The 14,591-nt window shown below is 61.6% G+C and overlaps 9 non-coding genes across 9 annotated transcripts; all 9 read left to right on the forward strand.

Moving 5' to 3' along the window:
• Positions 1-5,680: 5,680 nt before the first annotated feature.
• Positions 5,681-5,866, forward strand: LOC148647262 (U2 spliceosomal RNA). The gene has a single exon (XR_015927056.1). It is a non-coding gene; the product is annotated as a U2 spliceosomal RNA (small nuclear RNA).
• An 869-nt stretch (positions 5,867-6,735) lies between these two features.
• Positions 6,736-6,926, forward strand: LOC148647263 (U2 spliceosomal RNA). Its single transcript, XR_015927306.1, has one exon. It is a non-coding gene; the product is annotated as a U2 spliceosomal RNA (small nuclear RNA).
• Positions 6,927-7,795: 869 nt separating this feature from the next.
• LOC148647264 (U2 spliceosomal RNA) lies at positions 7,796-7,986 on the forward strand. Its single transcript, XR_015927307.1, has one exon. It is a non-coding gene; the product is annotated as a U2 spliceosomal RNA (small nuclear RNA).
• Positions 7,987-8,855: 869 nt separating this feature from the next.
• On the forward strand, positions 8,856-9,046 carry LOC148647265 (U2 spliceosomal RNA). Its single transcript, XR_015927308.1, has one exon. It is a non-coding gene; the product is annotated as a U2 spliceosomal RNA (small nuclear RNA).
• An 869-nt stretch (positions 9,047-9,915) lies between these two features.
• On the forward strand, positions 9,916-10,106 carry LOC148647266 (U2 spliceosomal RNA). The gene has a single exon (XR_015927309.1). It is a non-coding gene; the product is annotated as a U2 spliceosomal RNA (small nuclear RNA).
• Positions 10,107-10,975: 869 nt separating this feature from the next.
• Positions 10,976-11,166, forward strand: LOC148647267 (U2 spliceosomal RNA). Its single transcript, XR_015927310.1, has one exon. It is a non-coding gene; the product is annotated as a U2 spliceosomal RNA (small nuclear RNA).
• Positions 11,167-12,035: 869 nt separating this feature from the next.
• Positions 12,036-12,226, forward strand: LOC148647268 (U2 spliceosomal RNA). The gene has a single exon (XR_015927311.1). It is a non-coding gene; the product is annotated as a U2 spliceosomal RNA (small nuclear RNA).
• Positions 12,227-13,095: 869 nt separating this feature from the next.
• Positions 13,096-13,286, forward strand: LOC148647269 (U2 spliceosomal RNA). Its single transcript, XR_015927312.1, has one exon. It is a non-coding gene; the product is annotated as a U2 spliceosomal RNA (small nuclear RNA).
• Positions 13,287-14,155: 869 nt separating this feature from the next.
• On the forward strand, positions 14,156-14,346 carry LOC148647270 (U2 spliceosomal RNA). Its single transcript, XR_015927313.1, has one exon. It is a non-coding gene; the product is annotated as a U2 spliceosomal RNA (small nuclear RNA).
• The last annotated feature ends 245 nt before the right edge of the window (positions 14,347-14,591 follow it).

Genomic DNA, 14,591 nt, shown 5'->3' on the forward strand with positions numbered 1-14,591 from the left:
GGCCCCTTTCGACAGCTGGGCGTTTTCCCTCCCAAAAACTTAGTATATCCACCTTTTCTTTCTTTTTTTTCGGCAGGCAGGCAGGCAGGCGTGTGTGCGCGCGCGCGCGCGTCCCCGTCCCTCCCTCCCGAGAGAGAGCTGCCCCTTGCCTCTGCCCGCAGGTGCTGGCGCTCGGCTTTCGCTTGCAGCCGGTTGGGCGCAGCTGCTGCCGGTGGGAGGGGCCTAAGCTAAGGAGGCCGGGCGGCTGGCGCCCCCTGCGGCTGCGGTCGTTGTCGGGCCGTTGACAGAAGATCAAAGAGCAGGGCCCCCGCCCGGGACTGGCAGGAAGGCAGGCGGGCAGGCAAGAGAGAGGGGGAGCAGAGTCCCGCGGCAGGCCTCTGGCTGCAGGGAGGCCGGCGGCTGCGCGGGTCCCGGGCTCCAGAGGAGTCGGCCTGCGCCACTGTGCGCCAGCGGAACGCCCGCGCGTCGGTCCGCGCCTTTGTGGGCATCGCTTCTCGGCCTTTTGGCTAAGGTCAGAGGTCGAGGGAGAGAGGATCGAGAGGACAGCTTGCGTCGACACGTTTGGATTGCCTGGATTTGGACCCGGATTGCCTTGGACAACGATTTTGCTTTTTGGACGTCGGAACTTTGTTTTTTCCACCCGGCTGTGCATTTCGTGGCTGTTTTTGCGGCCGAAAGGCTGCTCCAACCATGGCTGCAGGGCCTGGAGAGGCGAGGAGGGCTGGGAAGGACCCCAGCATTAAGTGGACTCTCCGCTTCCGCTGGAAACCGGAGACAGCACCACCTGGAAGGGAAAAGTTTGAGGATGACATCCTGTTTGGAGCTTTGGGACTGAAGGCAGCAGAGATCTTGTGTGTGCAGGGGAACCAGCCACAGAAATTCATGGACGCCACCTTCATCAGCGCCGACATCCACAAGAAAATGGTAGGGAAATGCACTGAGATCATCAAGAACGGCGGATTTCCGGAGTATGAGTGTGGGGGACTGCAGAGCGACAGCAAGAGGTGGGTGGTTTTGCACATGTTTGATCCGTTTGTGAAAGACGCCGACGTGACTACCTTCCTAAGCAGGTACGTGGATGTGAAGGCGGGCCCCTTGGGGCTCAAGGACACACGTACTGTGTGGACGGGAAAACGTCGGTATCTGGTGGAGTTGCGGCAGGACAAAACGGCAAAGGACGGATACAGCCACCCACCAGGCACATTCGCCATCGGAGGAGGTAGGGGGTACATGTTTTACTGGGATCAGCCTGACTTTTGCAGGAGGTGCCGGACCTTCGGACACCGGGAGGGGGCATGTACGGCGGAGAAATGTGGCAAGTGCGGCTGTCAGGGACACCAAACCCGAGAGTGCAAGGTGAAAGAGTGCTCCTTGTGCGGGGATAGAGGCCACCTGTTCCGGCAGTGTAACAAGAGGGGCACGGCCACGGAGGAGGCGGCCACGAAGAAGGCGGCCACGGAGAAGGCGGCCACCGAGGAGGAGATCATGGAGGAGGCGGTCAGAGAATGGGTCAGGCAGGCAGACGAGGCCAGTGAGGGGGAAGGCCGGCCGAAGGGTAGCAGACCCCCTGGTAAGGGGGAGAAGAAGGGAGGAAGACAGGGGAGAGAGGTGCACCAGGGAGAAGAGGACGGAGAGCGACCAGGAACGTCGTGGGGCTCCGACGTGGAGCAACTGGAGACGGCGCAGGGAGGGGACGGTGAAAATCCGGGAACATCAGGAGGAGCAGACGGAGGGGCCGGAACCTGGGCGGAGGTGGTGAAGAAGGGGCGCCCCCTGAAGGACGGGGGAAGAACTGCGACACCGACACCGACGCCAACAGAGGAGGAGGGGATGGTAATCCTGCAGGGCGCAGGGAAGAAGAGGAGGTCAAAGAGGCAGAGGGCGGAAAGGCGTCAACAGGAGACGCAGGAAAAGAAGAAGAGGACGGCCGAGGAGGAAGGCCAGGAGGAAGACCCGGGAGACTTCGCAGACTCTGAGGGGATGGAAGAGGAGGAGGGAGTTTTGACGGCCTCGAGTGACTCCGAGGCCGAAAGCACCTCGGAATCTCTCCCCCCAGGGCAGGGGTCAGGGGCGGCAATGCTGGCCGTCTACTCAGTGGCGGCCAACGTAACGGACGATGGCAGCCCCGTAGTCTACTGCCAGCCTGAAACGCCAACTCCGGAACGAGAGTCCCCGGACAGCCGCGTGGTCCACTTTATGGACACAGAGGATGGCAGCTCGGAGAGTACAGCAGGGACGGCGAGCTCACCTGATTCCAGCCGATCGGAGGGAATGGAGAGTGACAGCCCCCCTCAAGACCCGCCATGACCCTCACAGTTGCAACAGCTAACGTGAGGGGTCTGAGGAAGCAGGAAAAAAGAGTGGCAGTGTTTTCCTACCTGTCTCGAAGGTATCTGGATGTGATCTTTCTGCAGGAAGTCCATCTCAAGGACCTCGACGACGTGAGGACCCTTCAGAGGGAGTGGAGGAAGGGTCCTTCGTGGTGGAGCGTCGGAGGGGTGAACTCCTCTGGTGTGGGTATCCTGTGCGGCTTGCCAGGGTTCGCCGCCCAAACAGTCAGCTCAGTAATTCCCGGACGTCTGCTGGTGGTGGACGGAACCTGGAGGGGAGTGAAGATAAGGCTGGTTAACGTGTACGCCCCGGCAGACAGAAGGCAGCAGGGCTCCTTTTTGAAAGACCTGGAGCCCGTGCTGTACACCAATAGAGAGCTGATTGTAGGCGGCGACTTCAACATCGACCTGGGAGACCCGCACGGCCAGGGAGTTCATCTGTTGAGGTCCTTGATCGCGGATTTTGGCCTTCGAGATGGGTTTAAGAACGTTGCACACCACACCTGGGACAATGGAAGAGGGAGTTTTCGACGCCTCGACTACATCCTCTTTACTGTGAAGTGGACAACGCTAAGCAGGCAAGTGACCCCTACCTGGTTCTCGGACCATCGGCTGCTCACGGTCTCCTTCGGTGTTGAGGACCCGCGCTTCCAGGCTGGGTACTGGAAGCTGAACAAACAAGTTCTTCACGAGGAGAGATACCGAAGGAAGATCGAGACAGTGCTGAAAGACCTGGAAAAGAAGAGGGAGCTTTATAGCTCTGCGGTGCACTGGTGGGAATCGTGCAAACAGACTCTCGCAACGGTCACCAGGCGATACTGCTGGATCCGGCGGAGTCTGGAGGAACGCCAGTGCGCCCAGCTCCAAGAGGAGCTGGAAGCACTGTATGAGCAGCTGAACCAGGGGGGCGCCTTCGACGGCGAGAAGATCGCCAACGTCAGGAGCCTGCTTAGGGAAAAGTGGCTGCAGAGAGCAAAGAACTTTCTTTTCAGGCTGCGGGGAGTTTGGAAGGAGGGAGAAGAACAGTGCTCACCCCAATTCTTCAGCGCCGTGAGAAAGCAGCAGGAGCGCTGCTGCTTCGAAAGTATATGGCGCGAGGATGGGACTGCAGCCACAGACTTGCCCGGGATGCTGGAGTGTGCCACAGGGTTCTATACAGCCTTGTTCCAGGAGAAGGAGATCGACGCCAGCATCAAGGAGAGGCTCCTGGAGGGTGTGGAAAAGGCGGTAGACGATCCCGCCTCGCTGGTTGGGCCTGTGACGGGGGCGGAAATAAAAACAGCATTGTTTGGATTGAAGAAGGGAACCGTCCCTGGAGTAGACGGCCTACCAGCGGAATTCTACCGGACCTTCTGGGATCAACTAGAGCCTTTTCTGGTGCAGGTTTTCAATGAGGCCCTGGACAGCAATGAAATGGGCCTCTCTATGAAGACCGGCGTCGTGACTCTGATCTACAAGGGAGGAGACAAGGCGGACCTGGGAAATTGGAGGCCGATCCAGATCCTGTGCACTGATTATAAGATCTTGGCCAGGGTGCTGGGCGGCCGTCTGAAAACGGTGATGCCGGCGCTGGTCGGGGCGGACCAGACATGTGGCGTGGCAGGCCGGAAGATCAGCTGGACCCTGCAGCTGATCCGGGACATCATCGCCTGGGTGGAGGACAGAGGCCTGCCGCTCATGCTGGTGAGCCTAGACCAGGCAAAGGCGTTCGACCGGGTCCATCATGGGATCCTGTGGGCACTCTTGAGGAAGAAGGGTCTGCCTGACGTCTTTGTCAGGTGGATTGAAGCGCTCTACAACGGCGCTGCGTCCCGGGTAAGAGTCAACGGAGCAGTAGGGAGGAGGATTCCGGTAAGGTGTGGTGTGCGACAGGGATGTCCACTCTCGCCCCTGCTGTACGTTATCTACCTCGAGCTGCTACTGGACCCTTTACGGAAGGACACTGGAGTGGAGGGAATTAAAGTGCCAGGTGGAGGTGGGCAGGAAGCTAAAATCGCGGCCTACGCGGACGACGTGACGCTCTTCCTCAGCTCTGACAGGAGTCTGGGGAGAGTGTTGGAAATCGTGGAGGCCTACTCCAGAGGCACCGGCGCCCAACTGAATCGCGCCAAGAGCCTGGTGAAGCTTTTTGGAACCTGGCCGTACGTACCGGAGGTCGCCGGAGGACTGAAACAAATAACGGACCCGGTGAAAATCCTGGGGGTCCTATTTCACACCTTGGACCCCTCAGGACTGAACTGGGAGGCCAGGTTCCGGAAGATCAAGCAGAAGCTGGGCCTTTGGCAGCAACGATCCCTGACGTGGATAGGGAAGGCGCTGGTGCTGAAGGTGGAGATCCTGCCCTTGCTTCTCCACCTGGCAGTAGTGTACCCCCTACCCGCAAGGAGGAGGAAGGAATTGGTGAGGACAGTTTTTACCTTCGTGTGGGGCCACTCATACGAACGGATCCGCCGGACAGACATGTGTAGACCTACCGTGGAAGGAGGCAGAGGGATCCCGAACTTCCCAGTGAAGTTGGACTGCGTGTTCGTCGCCAACCTGTGCGTCATCCTGCACGGTAACCCGCCCCACCTGTGCGGCCGGTTCGTGAGCCTCTGGCTGGCAGCGAGTATGAGACACCTGGTCGCCTGGAAGAACACGACCCCGAAGGCTGAGCGGCTCCCACTGCACTACCGTCATGCAGTGCAGTGGCTGCGGGCACACCCAGAGGTACGGGACAAGGAAATAGCGCTGAGCCATAGGAGGATGTATTTGGTGGTCACAGCATTGGACAGGCCAGCGCTCCTGGGTGTGCCCAGTGACATCTGGCAGCAGGCCCAACCAAAGGGTCTGGACAACAGACTAAAAGATCTGAACTGGCTTGGTGTGTGGGGTCGAATGGCGGTCAGGGCCGTCATGTACTCGCATGGGCTGGCAAAGAAGAGCCAGTGCCCGAGGCACGGCTGCACAGGGGAAGAAACCGTCAACCATGTCTTTTGGGAGTGCGGGTTCGTGCAGAGGGTGTGGAGGTCCAGCCAGCACCTGTACGCACAGGTAGGCCTGGGGTCCCTCCTGACGCTGAACACAGTGATGAAGGGCGTGGCTGGTTCCCGAAGATGGAACGCGGCTTTTCTGCTGTGGCTCCTGATTAGCCTAACCAAGCTCCATGTCTGGGACGCAAGATCAGAGCTGGTCAAACATGGGGTGGAGAGGTCAGTGCTGGACATTCTGAAGCGTGTCAAGAGGGACGTCTCACGGAAGATCCGGTGGGACGTCCTCCGATGGGGATTCGCCGCGGCACGTGAACGATGGAAGGACTTAATCACATGGGTGTAAAGGTGGAGGGTAAAGTAAACGTTTAAAGCACTGTTTTAACTGATTTCTAATAAAACATAAAAAAAAAATCTGTTCTTATCAGTTTAATATCTGATACGTCCCCCATCGGGGGACCACATATTAAACGGATTTTTGGAACAGGGAGCTGGATCAGGAGCTTGCTCCGTCCTCTCCACGCATCGGCCCGGTATTGCAGCGCCTCCGGGAGCGGTGCACCACCTTCTCTCAGCGGTGAAAAGACAGACGTAGGTAGGTAGCTAGCTAGCTAGCTAGCTAGCGAGCGAGCGAGCGAGCGAGCGAGCGAGCAAGCAAGCGGAGTGGACTGGAGCTCCTTCTTCTCGGGTCTCGTCCCTCGTCCCTCGTCCATCTGTGTGTCTCTGTGTTCTGTCTCTCTCTCGCCCTCTCGGTTCCCGTGCTCCCTCTGTGCGCTTTCCCGCGTCTCGACTCTCTGGGCAAGCAGGCCGGCCCCCTTTTCGGCTCCCGTGCGTTTTCCCTCCAAAAAACTTAGGTTTTTCAGCCTTTTCCCAGGGAGGCAGGCGTGGCTTGCTTGCTTGCTTGCTTGCTTGCTTGCTTGTGTGTGTGTCCGTCCCCGTCCCTGCAGGCGGGCCCCTTTCGACAGCTGGGCGTTTTCCCTCCCAAAAACTTAGTATATCCACCTTTTCTTTCTTTTTTTTCGGCAGGCAGGCAGGCAGGCGTGTGTGCGCGCGCGCGCGCGTCCCCGTCCCTCCCTCCCGAGAGAGAGCTGCCCCTTGCCTCTGCCCGCAGGTGCTGGCGCTCGGCTTTCGCTTGCAGCCGGTTGGGCGCAGCTGCTGCCGGTGGGAGGGGCCTAAGCTAAGGAGGCCGGGCGGCTGGCGCCCCCTGCGGCTGCGGTCGTTGTCGGGCCGTTGACAGAAGATCAAAGAGCAGGGCCCCCGCCCGGGACTGGCAGGAAGGCAGGCGGGCAGGCAAGAGAGAGGGGGAGCAGAGTCCCGCGGCAGGCCTCTGGCTGCAGGGAGGCCGGCGGCTGCGCGGGTCCCGGGCTCCAGAGGAGTCGGCCTGCGCCACTGTGCGCCAGCGGAACGCCCGCGCGTCGGTCCGCGCCTTTGTGGGCATCGCTTCTCGGCCTTTTGGCTAAGATCAAGTGTAGTATCTGTTCTTATCAGTTTAATATCTGATACGTCCCCCATCGGGGGACCACATATTAAACGGATTTTTGGAACAGGGAGCTGGATCAGGAGCTTGCTCCGTCCTCTCCACGCATCGGCCCGGTATTGCAGCGCCTCCGGGAGCGGTGCACCACCTTCTCTCAGCGGTGAAAAGACAGACGTAGGTAGGTAGCTAGCTAGCTAGCTAGCGAGCGAGCGAGCGAGCGAGCGAGCGAGCGAGCAAGCAAGCGGAGTGGACTGGAGCTCCTTCTTCTCGGGTCTCGTCCCTCGTCCCTCGTCCATCTGTGTGTCTCTGTGTTCTGTCTCTCTCTCGCCCTCTCGGTTCCCGTGCTCCCTCTGTGCGCTTTCCCGCGTCTCGACTCTCTGGGCAAGCAGGCCGGCCCCCTTTTCGGCTCCCGTGCGTTTTCCCTCCAAAAAACTTAGGTTTTTCAGCCTTTTCCCAGGGAGGCAGGCGTGGCTTGCTTGCTTGCTTGCTTGCTTGCTTGCTTGTGTGTGTGTCCGTCCCCGTCCCTGCAGGCGGGCCCCTTTCGACAGCTGGGCGTTTTCCCTCCCAAAAACTTAGTATATCCACCTTTTCTTTCTTTTTTTTCGGCAGGCAGGCAGGCAGGCGTGTGTGCGCGCGCGCGCGCGTCCCCGTCCCTCCCTCCCGAGAGAGAGCTGCCCCTTGCCTCTGCCCGCAGGTGCTGGCGCTCGGCTTTCGCTTGCAGCCGGTTGGGCGCAGCTGCTGCCGGTGGGAGGGGCCTAAGCTAAGGAGGCCGGGCGGCTGGCGCCCCCTGCGGCTGCGGTCGTTGTCGGGCCGTTGACAGAAGATCAAAGAGCAGGGCCCCCGCCCGGGACTGGCAGGAAGGCAGGCGGGCAGGCAAGAGAGAGGGGGAGCAGAGTCCCGCGGCAGGCCTCTGGCTGCAGGGAGGCCGGCGGCTGCGCGGGTCCCGGGCTCCAGAGGAGTCGGCCTGCGCCACTGTGCGCCAGCGGAACGCCCGCGCGTCGGTCCGCGCCTTTGTGGGCATCGCTTCTCGGCCTTTTGGCTAAGATCAAGTGTAGTATCTGTTCTTATCAGTTTAATATCTGATACGTCCCCCATCGGGGGACCACATATTAAACGGATTTTTGGAACAGGGAGCTGGATCAGGAGCTTGCTCCGTCCTCTCCACGCATCGGCCCGGTATTGCAGCGCCTCCGGGAGCGGTGCACCACCTTCTCTCAGCGGTGAAAAGACAGACGTAGGTAGGTAGCTAGCTAGCTAGCTAGCGAGCGAGCGAGCGAGCGAGCGAGCGAGCGAGCAAGCAAGCGGAGTGGACTGGAGCTCCTTCTTCTCGGGTCTCGTCCCTCGTCCCTCGTCCATCTGTGTGTCTCTGTGTTCTGTCTCTCTCTCGCCCTCTCGGTTCCCGTGCTCCCTCTGTGCGCTTTCCCGCGTCTCGACTCTCTGGGCAAGCAGGCCGGCCCCCTTTTCGGCTCCCGTGCGTTTTCCCTCCAAAAAACTTAGGTTTTTCAGCCTTTTCCCAGGGAGGCAGGCGTGGCTTGCTTGCTTGCTTGCTTGCTTGCTTGCTTGTGTGTGTGTCCGTCCCCGTCCCTGCAGGCGGGCCCCTTTCGACAGCTGGGCGTTTTCCCTCCCAAAAACTTAGTATATCCACCTTTTCTTTCTTTTTTTTCGGCAGGCAGGCAGGCAGGCGTGTGTGCGCGCGCGCGCGCGTCCCCGTCCCTCCCTCCCGAGAGAGAGCTGCCCCTTGCCTCTGCCCGCAGGTGCTGGCGCTCGGCTTTCGCTTGCAGCCGGTTGGGCGCAGCTGCTGCCGGTGGGAGGGGCCTAAGCTAAGGAGGCCGGGCGGCTGGCGCCCCCTGCGGCTGCGGTCGTTGTCGGGCCGTTGACAGAAGATCAAAGAGCAGGGCCCCCGCCCGGGACTGGCAGGAAGGCAGGCGGGCAGGCAAGAGAGAGGGGGAGCAGAGTCCCGCGGCAGGCCTCTGGCTGCAGGGAGGCCGGCGGCTGCGCGGGTCCCGGGCTCCAGAGGAGTCGGCCTGCGCCACTGTGCGCCAGCGGAACGCCCGCGCGTCGGTCCGCGCCTTTGTGGGCATCGCTTCTCGGCCTTTTGGCTAAGATCAAGTGTAGTATCTGTTCTTATCAGTTTAATATCTGATACGTCCCCCATCGGGGGACCACATATTAAACGGATTTTTGGAACAGGGAGCTGGATCAGGAGCTTGCTCCGTCCTCTCCACGCATCGGCCCGGTATTGCAGCGCCTCCGGGAGCGGTGCACCACCTTCTCTCAGCGGTGAAAAGACAGACGTAGGTAGGTAGCTAGCTAGCTAGCTAGCGAGCGAGCGAGCGAGCGAGCGAGCGAGCGAGCAAGCAAGCGGAGTGGACTGGAGCTCCTTCTTCTCGGGTCTCGTCCCTCGTCCCTCGTCCATCTGTGTGTCTCTGTGTTCTGTCTCTCTCTCGCCCTCTCGGTTCCCGTGCTCCCTCTGTGCGCTTTCCCGCGTCTCGACTCTCTGGGCAAGCAGGCCGGCCCCCTTTTCGGCTCCCGTGCGTTTTCCCTCCAAAAAACTTAGGTTTTTCAGCCTTTTCCCAGGGAGGCAGGCGTGGCTTGCTTGCTTGCTTGCTTGCTTGCTTGCTTGTGTGTGTGTCCGTCCCCGTCCCTGCAGGCGGGCCCCTTTCGACAGCTGGGCGTTTTCCCTCCCAAAAACTTAGTATATCCACCTTTTCTTTCTTTTTTTTCGGCAGGCAGGCAGGCAGGCGTGTGTGCGCGCGCGCGCGCGTCCCCGTCCCTCCCTCCCGAGAGAGAGCTGCCCCTTGCCTCTGCCCGCAGGTGCTGGCGCTCGGCTTTCGCTTGCAGCCGGTTGGGCGCAGCTGCTGCCGGTGGGAGGGGCCTAAGCTAAGGAGGCCGGGCGGCTGGCGCCCCCTGCGGCTGCGGTCGTTGTCGGGCCGTTGACAGAAGATCAAAGAGCAGGGCCCCCGCCCGGGACTGGCAGGAAGGCAGGCGGGCAGGCAAGAGAGAGGGGGAGCAGAGTCCCGCGGCAGGCCTCTGGCTGCAGGGAGGCCGGCGGCTGCGCGGGTCCCGGGCTCCAGAGGAGTCGGCCTGCGCCACTGTGCGCCAGCGGAACGCCCGCGCGTCGGTCCGCGCCTTTGTGGGCATCGCTTCTCGGCCTTTTGGCTAAGATCAAGTGTAGTATCTGTTCTTATCAGTTTAATATCTGATACGTCCCCCATCGGGGGACCACATATTAAACGGATTTTTGGAACAGGGAGCTGGATCAGGAGCTTGCTCCGTCCTCTCCACGCATCGGCCCGGTATTGCAGCGCCTCCGGGAGCGGTGCACCACCTTCTCTCAGCGGTGAAAAGACAGACGTAGGTAGGTAGCTAGCTAGCTAGCTAGCGAGCGAGCGAGCGAGCGAGCGAGCGAGCGAGCAAGCAAGCGGAGTGGACTGGAGCTCCTTCTTCTCGGGTCTCGTCCCTCGTCCCTCGTCCATCTGTGTGTCTCTGTGTTCTGTCTCTCTCTCGCCCTCTCGGTTCCCGTGCTCCCTCTGTGCGCTTTCCCGCGTCTCGACTCTCTGGGCAAGCAGGCCGGCCCCCTTTTCGGCTCCCGTGCGTTTTCCCTCCAAAAAACTTAGGTTTTTCAGCCTTTTCCCAGGGAGGCAGGCGTGGCTTGCTTGCTTGCTTGCTTGCTTGCTTGCTTGTGTGTGTGTCCGTCCCCGTCCCTGCAGGCGGGCCCCTTTCGACAGCTGGGCGTTTTCCCTCCCAAAAACTTAGTATATCCACCTTTTCTTTCTTTTTTTTCGGCAGGCAGGCAGGCAGGCGTGTGTGCGCGCGCGCGCGCGTCCCCGTCCCTCCCTCCCGAGAGAGAGCTGCCCCTTGCCTCTGCCCGCAGGTGCTGGCGCTCGGCTTTCGCTTGCAGCCGGTTGGGCGCAGCTGCTGCCGGTGGGAGGGGCCTAAGCTAAGGAGGCCGGGCGGCTGGCGCCCCCTGCGGCTGCGGTCGTTGTCGGGCCGTTGACAGAAGATCAAAGAGCAGGGCCCCCGCCCGGGACTGGCAGGAAGGCAGGCGGGCAGGCAAGAGAGAGGGGGAGCAGAGTCCCGCGGCAGGCCTCTGGCTGCAGGGAGGCCGGCGGCTGCGCGGGTCCCGGGCTCCAGAGGAGTCGGCCTGCGCCACTGTGCGCCAGCGGAACGCCCGCGCGTCGGTCCGCGCCTTTGTGGGCATCGCTTCTCGGCCTTTTGGCTAAGATCAAGTGTAGTATCTGTTCTTATCAGTTTAATATCTGATACGTCCCCCATCGGGGGACCACATATTAAACGGATTTTTGGAACAGGGAGCTGGATCAGGAGCTTGCTCCGTCCTCTCCACGCATCGGCCCGGTATTGCAGCGCCTCCGGGAGCGGTGCACCACCTTCTCTCAGCGGTGAAAAGACAGACGTAGGTAGGTAGCTAGCTAGCTAGCTAGCGAGCGAGCGAGCGAGCGAGCGAGCGAGCGAGCAAGCAAGCGGAGTGGACTGGAGCTCCTTCTTCTCGGGTCTCGTCCCTCGTCCCTCGTCCATCTGTGTGTCTCTGTGTTCTGTCTCTCTCTCGCCCTCTCGGTTCCCGTGCTCCCTCTGTGCGCTTTCCCGCGTCTCGACTCTCTGGGCAAGCAGGCCGGCCCCCTTTTCGGCTCCCGTGCGTTTTCCCTCCAAAAAACTTAGGTTTTTCAGCCTTTTCCCAGGGAGGCAGGCGTGGCTTGCTTGCTTGCTTGCTTGCTTGCTTGCTTGTGTGTGTGTCCGTCCCCGTCCCTGCAGGCGGGCCCCTTTCGACAGCTGGGCGTTTTCCCTCCCAAAAACTTAGTATATCCACCTTTTCTTTCTTTTTTTTCGGCAGGCAGGCAGGCAGGCGTGTGTGCGCGCGCGCGCGCGTCCCCGTCCCTCCCTCCCGAGAGAGAGCTGCCCCTTGCCTCTGCCCGCAGGTGCTGGCGCTCGGCTTTCGCTTGCAGCCGGTTGGGCGCAGCTGCTGCCGGTGGGAGGGGCCTAAGCTAAGGAGGCCGGGCGGCTGGCGCCCCCTGCGGCTGCGGTCGTTGTCGGGCCGTTGACAGAAGATCAAAGAGCAGGGCCCCCGCCCGGGACTGGCAGGAAGGCAGGCGGGCAGGCAAGAGAGAGGGGGAGCAGAGTCCCGCGGCAGGCCTCTGGCTGCAGGGAGGCCGGCGGCTGCGCGGGTCCCGGGCTCCAGAGGAGTCGGCCTGCGCCACTGTGCGCCAGCGGAACGCCCGCGCGTCGGTCCGCGCCTTTGTGGGCATCGCTTCTCGGCCTTTTGGCTAAGATCAAGTGTAGTATCTGTTCTTATCAGTTTAATATCTGATACGTCCCCCATCGGGGGACCACATATTAAACGGATTTTTGGAACAGGGAGCTGGATCAGGAGCTTGCTCCGTCCTCTCCACGCATCGGCCCGGTATTGCAGCGCCTCCGGGAGCGGTGCACCACCTTCTCTCAGCGGTGAAAAGACAGACGTAGGTAGGTAGCTAGCTAGCTAGCTAGCGAGCGAGCGAGCGAGCGAGCGAGCGAGCGAGCAAGCAAGCGGAGTGGACTGGAGCTCCTTCTTCTCGGGTCTCGTCCCTCGTCCCTCGTCCATCTGTGTGTCTCTGTGTTCTGTCTCTCTCTCGCCCTCTCGGTTCCCGTGCTCCCTCTGTGCGCTTTCCCGCGTCTCGACTCTCTGGGCAAGCAGGCCGGCCCCCTTTTCGGCTCCCGTGCGTTTTCCCTCCAAAAAACTTAGGTTTTTCAGCCTTTTCCCAGGGAGGCAGGCGTGGCTTGCTTGCTTGCTTGCTTGCTTGCTTGCTTGTGTGTGTGTCCGTCCCCGTCCCTGCAGGCGGGCCCCTTTCGACAGCTGGGCGTTTTCCCTCCCAAAAACTTAGTATATCCACCTTTTCTTTCTTTTTTTTCGGCAGGCAGGCAGGCAGGCGTGTGTGCGCGCGCGCGCGCGTCCCCGTCCCTCCCTCCCGAGAGAGAGCTGCCCCTTGCCTCTGCCCGCAGGTGCTGGCGCTCGGCTTTCGCTTGCAGCCGGTTGGGCGCAGCTGCTGCCGGTGGGAGGGGCCTAAGCTAAGGAGGCCGGGCGGCTGGCGCCCCCTGCGGCTGCGGTCGTTGTCGGGCCGTTGACAGAAGATCAAAGAGCAGGGCCCCCGCCCGGGACTGGCAGGAAGGCAGGCGGGCAGGCAAGAGAGAGGGGGAGCAGAGTCCCGCGGCAGGCCTCTGGCTGCAGGGAGGCCGGCGGCTGCGCGGGTCCCGGGCTCCAGAGGAGTCGGCCTGCGCCACTGTGCGCCAGCGGAACGCCCGCGCGTCGGTCCGCGCCTTTGTGGGCATCGCTTCTCGGCCTTTTGGCTAAGATCAAGTGTAGTATCTGTTCTTATCAGTTTAATATCTGATACGTCCCCCATCGGGGGACCACATATTAAACGGATTTTTGGAACAGGGAGCTGGATCAGGAGCTTGCTCCGTCCTCTCCACGCATCGGCCCGGTATTGCAGCGCCTCCGGGAGCGGTGCACCACCTTCTCTCAGCGGTGAAAAGACAGACGTAGGTAGGTAGCTAGCTAGCTAGCTAGCGAGCGAGCGAGCGAGCGAGCGAGCGAGCGAGCAAGCAAGCGGAGTGGACTGGAGCTCCTTCTTCTCGGGTCTCGTCCCTCGTCCCTCGTCCATCTGTGTGTCTCTGTGTTCTGTCTCTCTCTCGCCCTCTCGGTTCCCGTGCTCCCTCTGTGCGCTTTCCCGCGTCTCGACTCTCTGGGCAAGCAGGCCGGCCCCCTTTTCGGCTCCCGTGCGTTTTCCCTCCAAAAAACTTAGGTTTTTCAGCCTTTTCCCAGGGAGGCAGGCGTGGCTTGCTTGCTTGCTTGCTTGCTTGCTTGCTTGTGTGTGTGTCCGTCCCCGTCCCTGCAGGCGGGCCCCTTTCGACAGCTGGGCGTTTTCCCTCCCAAAAACTTAGTATATCCACCTTTTCTTTCTTTTTTTTCGGCAGGCAGGCAGGCAGGCGTGTGTGCGCGCGCGCGCGCGTCCCCGTCCCTCCCTCCCGAGAGAGAGCTGCCCCTTGCCTCTGCCCGCAGGTGCTGGCGCTCGGCTTTCGCTTGCAGCCGGTTGGGCGCAGCTGCTGCCGGTGGGAGGGGCCTAAGCTAAGGAGGCCGGGCGGCTGGCGCCCCCTGCGGCTGCGGTCGTTGTCGGGCCGTTGACAGAAGATCAAAGAGCAGGGCCCCCGCCCGGGACTGGCAGGAAGGCAGGCGGGCAGGCAAGAGAGAGGGGGAGCAGAGTCCCGCGGCAGGCCTCTGGCTGCAGGGAGGCCGGCGGCTGCGCGGGTCCCGGGCTCCAGAGGAGTCGGCCTGCGCCACTGTGCGCCAGCGGAACGCCCGCGCGTCGGTCCGCGCCTTTGTGGGCATCGCTTCTCGGCCTTTTGGCTAAGATCAAGTGTAGTATCTGTTCTTATCAGTTTAATATCTGATACGTCCCCCATCGGGGGACCACATATTAAACGGATTTTTGGAACAGGGAGCTGGATCAGGAGCTTGCTCCGTCCTCTCCACGCATCGGCCCGGTATTGCAGCGCCTCCGGGAGCGGTGCACCACCTTCTCTCAGCGGTGAAAAGACAGACGTAGGTAGGTAGCTAGCTAGCTAGCTAGCGAGCGAGCGAGCGAGCGAGCGAGCGAGCGAGCAAGCAAGCGGAGTGGACTGGAGCTCCTTCTTCTCGGGTCTCGTCCCTCGTCCCTCGTCCATCTGTGTGTCTCTGTGTTCTGTCTCTCTCTCGCCCTCTCGGTTCCCGTGCTCCCTCTGTGCGCTTTCCCGCGTCTCGACTCTCTGGGCAAGCAGGCCGGC

The sequence above is a fragment of the Lepisosteus platostomus genome, chromosome 15, assembly GCF_059453375.1.
Source record: "Lepisosteus platostomus isolate fLepPlt1 chromosome 15, fLepPlt1.hap1, whole genome shotgun sequence".
Lineage (NCBI taxonomy): Eukaryota > Metazoa > Chordata > Actinopteri > Semionotiformes > Lepisosteidae > Lepisosteus > Lepisosteus platostomus.